Source organism: Cupressus sempervirens, chromosome 11 (assembly GCF_028749045.1).
Source record: "Cupressus sempervirens isolate cs-2001-9-10 chromosome 11, ASM2874904v1, whole genome shotgun sequence".
NCBI lineage: Eukaryota > Viridiplantae > Streptophyta > Pinopsida > Cupressales > Cupressaceae > Cupressus > Cupressus sempervirens.
In genome coordinates this window covers 815,804,813-815,812,429 of record NC_143128.1, presented here as the reverse complement: position 1 = coordinate 815,812,429, position 7,617 = coordinate 815,804,813, and the positions used below count along the sequence as shown (strand labels likewise).

General features: G+C 33.7%; 1 pseudogene; it reads left to right on the top strand.

The window, feature by feature from the left end:
* Nucleotides 1-6,240: 6,240 nt before the first annotated feature.
* Nucleotides 6,241-7,157, top strand: LOC149532055 (uncharacterized protein C630.12-like; annotated as a pseudogene).
* The last annotated feature ends 460 nt before the right edge of the window (nt 7,158-7,617 follow it).

Below are 7,617 nucleotides of genomic sequence, written 5' to 3'. Positions count from 1 at the left end.
CAAAACAATTAAGAGATAGTTTTGACTTACTCTTTTTGCACTTTTTTTGCAACATCCAAAATGAGGACTAGAACATGTGTGGAAAGAATGTTTTTTGTTAACTTGTATTTCTTTGAGTGACACCCTAATACCAAATGGTGTGTTGAGGTACCTAATGATTTTCATGTGTTTGAGAATTGTTTCCAATCTCAAGGAAACCAATAAGGAATAAGGCTATGTTGAACCATCAAAAATTGTGTATTATTAAGTGCACATTTGACACAGAAATAGTACAATACAACTCTAATATGTTTATCATATTAGAAATAATTCTTTCACACATTTATAGAAATAGCAGGTGATTATTAGGATATTGGGAATTAGTAACAACTTTATTATTGAGGATATATATTTCTAACATCAACCTTGTGATATTGTCACTCTGGAGCAAATATCCTAGTGCATCCATTGTAAGCATATGGGTGTGGAGCTAGGGGACAACCTTGCAAGGTAGATCTTTGTAAGAAAAATGGATTTGTCATCACATTATTGATAATAATTCAAGTGTTAGCATCTATAAGAGTCATTTCAATATGATCTTGAAGTTTATGACCAAAATCAAGCCATTGAAGCATTTTAAGGATAAAGTTCCAATGGATTATATTATTTAGGCTTGATTGACATGACATTTGGACATTTTTCTTGAGCTCATTCACAAGCCTCCCATGCTAACATGAGATTAAATTTGCCAATAATAAAGTATGTTTGTTCAACTCTAACAATACCTTGCACCACTCATTTGATCCTAATGAAAGACTTTTCTATGATTTTGTAGGAAGTAGTGAGTAGGGTTAGAGGACACCATCCAAAATTAGAGTGTTTATGTTTTCCTTTTGGCATAGTTTGTCATTGGGTCTTTTATATGGGGCCATGGAGAAAATATCTTTTTCTAACTCTTACAATGAAAAATTTATATTTTCAAAGAGATAATGAAGAAAGTATTTGGTTGTGCTCTAAATTTATTCACCTATTATCATTGCTAACTTCTCATAAGTTTTTCTCTCGGTAATATTTTTATTTTAATAAAAGATAAAGTAACATTATAATTTTTTGAAAGACCATAACTTCATCAACTTGATCTATCATCGATTGTTCTTCAACCAAAAACACCCTTAACCCAAGCTACCTTCCTCAATCACTATATAAAAATTTTAAAATTCAAAAATGCTCATTTACAATAAAACAAGGATCACAATTGTGTCCTTACTAGCTCCCTAAAACAAACCAAAGAACCATGTTTCATTACAATGAAAAAAGGCACTTAAGATGACATGCCATGCGAGAAAGTTGTGTCTTTAAAAAAATAGACAGTTACACAACTTTCATTTTAAAACCCACCAAAATTTTGCATCGTTTATACAAAGACCAAAAAATGTGAGTTTACTAAACCCAACATTGTGAGAAAGAAATCCAAATTAAAGGAAGTGGTAGTAACACGTAGAATTCAATGAAAGGTTTGTGGAATAGAGCCCTGAATTTTTTCTCAACTATGAATTGTTTCAAGCCTCTAAGAAATGTTCATCTTCTTTGTTAGCCTCCACGTGTGCACACGACAAATCCTACAACCTTACCTCTTCATCTATTGTCTATCCTTCCCTAGATTTCATTTTTTCAATGTCCTCATCAATGATTTGTCTCATTACTAGTAATTTTAGAGCATGTCATCCCTTCCTAGACTCCCTATATATATTGTTCTCAAATTTGTCTTCAAAGAGCCATACAATTGGTGTGTACTTTATCCCAAGTATCTTCTTTAATCTGCTTTGTTTATTTCCCAAATTTATCCCCATTCCTGGGATTGAAGCTTCCAAAATTTCATTCACACCTTGAAGAGCCTCTAGAGGAACCAATTTCACCATCATAAATCTCACAGTGTCTTTACCTTCTCCAAGTTTCAAAGTCCACGCCATGAACATTGAATAAATATTTATGTTTGTTGGATGATGATTTTCTACATTGTAAAACATCTCTCCCAAAAACATGTCAATGACCGTGGTGAGTCTATGATGTGCAAAATTAAATATTTTGTCTATTTTTGCCTTCTTGTTGTGTCTATAGAATGGGTTTGATTATTTAAGGCATAGAAGTGTAAATGTTGATTGCATCTTTTCTCAACACCTAACCACGTCCTTCACTAGCTTTTCTCTACTATTTTCAATTCCTTTTTTCCATGTTTAAGTCACACACCTCAATCTTTAAACATGATTGTTGATGTAAACAATAATAAAGACTTATCACATCCAACTTTATACATGTATGAAAGCCATCACCTTTTGAATCTCAAATTATGAATCCTACAGTAGAAGGCTCATGGTTTCCGATGAAGGATACTCCCCTTAATACCACAACATCCAAAAGAAATGGAGAAACACACAAATTGAGAGAGAAAAATATGAGCTTCTTATTATCGTTGCAAATGCAGAATTATAATATGCAAACCCACATGGGTGACTTCCTTACAATAGTTTGCAAGATAGAGCTATGACTATCACCCAGAACTTCCCTAGACAACCTATTGGCCTTCCTTGTATAGGCACTTTTTAGCACTTGGGAAGGTTCTAGACATTAATTCCTAACCCACGAGACCAACCAAACTCATATTATATTATTTCATTAGACTTTATTACATAGGATCGACTCAAGACAATTTACAAATCACATTTTAGATGAGTCCACTTCTAGAGACCATAACTAACAAATAGTTGATTCGATGGGCTATTATAATCTCATTCTAGAATCCTCTGCTAGTGATATACAACTATTGATTACACAAGCATTTGTAAAGTAAGGTTTCACCTTGTTTTGGAGCCATTTAGGCCTTCATTGTTGGACCTGAAGTTTGGATAGCCAAAATTCATACCAAAAATATGTAATAACTGCACTATTACATATGATACGATAATGAAATTCATCTTGCAAGCTAATATATGCAAGATATACCTCCATATATGAGATTAGGACAATTTGGGCACATAATATCAACTTACTAAAATTATCAAGCTCCCTCAAATAGCAACTCTACATAGGAATAACCCTTATTGAAAACACAAAACTGGAAAACTAGAAATAGAAATATTGATGGGTGATGCAAGATTTCACTTACACCTAGGATGCTCGTGCATCAGACACATTGGGTAATTTGAGAAGTGACCCTATCACATCTCAGGTAGGTAGAGGAAACCAAGATGGTCAACCTCCTCCTGTGCTAACCATGATGAATCCTCCACTAGCCTCCCTTTCCATTTGACCAGATACTCTTCATATATTTTGTTCCTTACGATGCTTCCCACATGACTATCCAATATCTCCTTAATATTCTTTATAGCTGAAGTAGATGTCAAAATACTCCACTATAAGTCTACAACCTCATCTCCATCTCCTCCTTCATAATATTTAGTCAAGTTTGAAATGTAAATACTGGTGAAATATTCAGTTCAGTAGGCAACTCTACTTCATAGGAATTTCTAGAATCATGCCTTTTCACTATCTTGTATGGTCCAAACTTCTTCATTTTCAGATTATTATATGTGCCCATCAGAAATCTCTGCTTCCTCAAATGAACCACGACTTCATCTCCAATCTAAAATGCCTTATACCTCCTTTTCACATCTGCATTAGCCTCATACTATGTATTCATATGTGTAATATGCTTCCTCGCCTCCTCATGAATGTTCTTCACATGTTTAGAAAAATCTTTGGCGTCACCACTACTTATTTCTTCTTTATCCAACTACCTCAATTCAGAAGCCTTTTTGGGACTGCTCCCATATACAATTTGGAATGGTCATTTATCGGTACTCTAGTTGACACAATTATTGTATGCAAATTCTAGCTGTGGTAAAATCAAAGCCCATCCCTTTGGTTTATCCCCAACCAAGATTCTTAGTAAATTCCCCAAACTCTAATTCACCACCTTTTTTTGTCTATCAGTTTATGGATGATGTAATGAACTAAACTTCAAATATGTCTTCAATTTTTTCATAATGTATACCAAAAATAGCTAATAAACTTGGTATTTCGATCATAAACTATGCTCTTTGGCAGACCATGTAGTCTCACAACTCTGAAAAATAACTCTGACACATGAACAACATCACCAGTCTTCTTACAGGGAATGAAATGTGCCATTTTTGAAAATTTGTCAGCCACTACAAACATTGAACCGCACCCTCATTGTGTCTTTGGTAAACCAAGAATGAAATCCATGTCGGTGCCTTCCCATGGCTTCTTAGGTAAAGGTAATGGATAATATAACCCCTTTTTTTCTTCACTCCTTTCTCCATTTGACATACTCTGCAACTCCATACAAACTTCTTGACATCTTGTTGTAATTGTGGCTAATAATGATTCTCAGCAACCAAGATAATGGTTTTATCACTACCAAAGTGTCCAACCAATCCTCCATTATGATTCTCCTTGATGACATTCTCTCTCATAGAACTTTTGGTAATGCACAATTGACTTCCCTTGAACAACATACCATATTGGATTATGAACTCCAACCACTTTGTCCTGTCAAGTGTAACAAGTTCTATACAAGCTTTCTAAGCTTCACCAAAATCAGGATCTTCGAGATCAAATTCTTGAGTTCCTTGAACCCAACCACCTCAATCTGCATTATGTCAGCAAAAGTTGTCTTCTACTAAGAGCATTTACAACTCTGTTAGACTTCACACTCCTATATTTCAAAAAAAATGTACAACTCTACAAAAACTCAACCACCTTCAAATGTTTTTTATTCAATTTTCTTTGACTATTCAAATATTGCAAAGCTTGATGATTAGTATACAAAACAAACTCCTTAGAAAGAAGATAGTGTCCCAACTTCTTCAATGTCTGAACCATAGCATAAAATTCCTAATCATAAAGAAAATACTTTCTTTTGGAAACATTTAATTTCCCGCTAAAATAAGCAATAGGTCTACCTTCTTGGCTCATAACAACTCCTATTACAATACTCCTAGCATCACAATCTACTTGAAACACCTTATTAAAATAGGGAAGTGTTAAAACATGATTCTCTATAACATCATGTTTCAACAAATTAAAGCTCTTATCAACTCCTACGATCCACTTAAATTATTTCCTATTGCCTATCATTGTTTCAATCAAGGGTCCACAAATACTACTAAAACCTATAATAAACTTTTTGAAAGAACTAGCCAACCCATGAAAATTGTTGGAAACTACAATTGGAATAATTTTCATGTTGTCATTGATGTCAAACGTACTAGAAAGACATTTACTACCTGTGTTGAGAGTCATATATATTGATCAATGAAGATGATCTGCAAAGAGATATAACTAGATAAACTAGTGAAGTTATTGAGTGATGAGGAGAAAGTATGATGGAACTATAATGGTAATTTTATGAGTTAGTATTTGAAAAGATGGTGAGTTGTTAAATCATTATATGAAGTAAGGAAGATAGTTCACTTGATAATTAGAAGAGAAGATGAGTAATTAAGTAAAACACTAAGCTTGATTGAGTGATAGTTTTACAAGGCTATTGTTACTAAAATTTTGCACATGTGTAAAATTTAAGTATTCATACAAGAAAAGTACATAAATGCCATTCATTTCACAAAAAAATAGAAATGTCCTTGTATTATTCATTTTCAAATATACAACTGATGTTTTAAAAAATGAAATGAATTGATATGATGAAAGGAAAAGATCTCACACAAGCCGTGAGTATAGCTTACTATACTAACTTTCTTTCATAAAGAAATAAACAAACATATAGGATATGTATGAAAGAAAGAAGCGAGGATAGAGATATCCAGTCATTTCCTTTTGCTTTGACTGGTTATAGAATCCTTGGTGTTCGTCATCCAGCTCCAAGCTTTGCATTCTTTAGCAGCTACAAAAAATGAAGGGAAATGATATTAGATCCCAAAGGATCCAAGCAATGACTAAATATCTATACTTCTACACATATTCTATATGGTTAATGCATTTCGTTACAAAAGAAAGTAAGCTATATTTAATGCAATGCTAAAAGATATTTTGTAGTAAGCCTTCCAAAGAAACATAAATAAAAGTTATTTATGGTGTCATGAGCCCATGCTCGAACCTCATAAATAATATGCTATAGGATACAAAAGATTACAATAAAGAAATAACGATTGATACCATTGAAATATATATAACTTACTACAAAAAAGCATGAAAGATAACTAACAAGAAATACCTCAAGCAATGCTGAAGGTTAAGAGGTTTCTATGCAAAAGCCATGTAACAAAGTATCAAGAAAACATAACAACTAGGAATAAGCAACTGAAAGAATCAGCAAAACATTTTGAACATGTGTTTGATCAGACTCAAAGAGGCTCAAAATCAAGATTGTCTGGCATTTCAGTTCACTATCTCTTAGGGAACCATGATATTGGTTATGCAAGGTTTCATTCCCACAAACTAGAGGTTACTGAACAATTTGAGAAAGTGTATGGAGATACTAATTACAGCTTGAAGATTGGGAGCGTGGAATTCATTGTCGTTAATGCTCAGACTCTTGATGGATCTATGAATGAAAATTATACCTCTAGTTCATGGAACTTCATTCAAAACATATCAACAGATGCAAATCTGCTCCCAAGAATTCTCTTGACTCACATTCCACTTTACAGATGAAATGACACACAGTGTGGTGCATACCGTTCCTCACTATTTATAAACTAGAGAATTTCAAATGGAAGATCTGGTATTCAAGGAATAATGTATCAGAACTATTTGAGCGAGGATACATCAGCTTGCCTTCTGGATCTTATCAAGCCTATCCTTGTCCTTTCAAGTCATGATCACGATCAATGTATAGTATCTCATCTAACACCAAGCAGGCCTGTTCTAGAGCATACAGTTGGGACCTTCAGTTGGCAGCAGGGTAACTTGTACCCATCATTCATTTTGTTATCTAAAATTGATAGAACTTGCAAAAACAACAATTGAAACCCCATCAAAAGGTGGCATAAAAGAAAAGGATGAGGATGCAAATTATGATTATGATATGGTTTGGGATGTAGAAGGTGTCATGCATCTGATTCAGAAAGGATACTCAAAAAAATTTAAATGCCAATCATGGTGAAAGTAGATCTTATACGGAAAAGATACAACAATAACAAAAGAAACCATATACGTGGAATGACTGGTGATGGTGTTAATGATGCACCTCCATTGAAAAGGGAAAATAAAGGGATTTCTGTTGTAGATGCAACTGATACAGCAAGAAAGTGCTTCCAACATAGTTTTTACAAAGCTGGGTCTTAGTGTTATCATTAGTGCAGCGTTGACAAGTCGTGCAAGCTTTCAGAGAATAAAAAAATAATACTATATATGTTGTGTCAATTACAAAATGTATTGTATTGAGCTTATGATTTTGGCTTTAATCTGGAAGTTTGATTTCCCACCATTTACGGTACTTATAGCTGGAAACTTTTGGAGATTTTTTGCAAACTGGGAGTTCGCTGCAATTAAAAGCCATGAAAGAGGTATTAGAGAATCCAATTTTAACATCAATGGCTATAAAGAAGGAGAAGTTATTGTACAAAATATGTGAGCCTCGGTGGATCCATATAATGG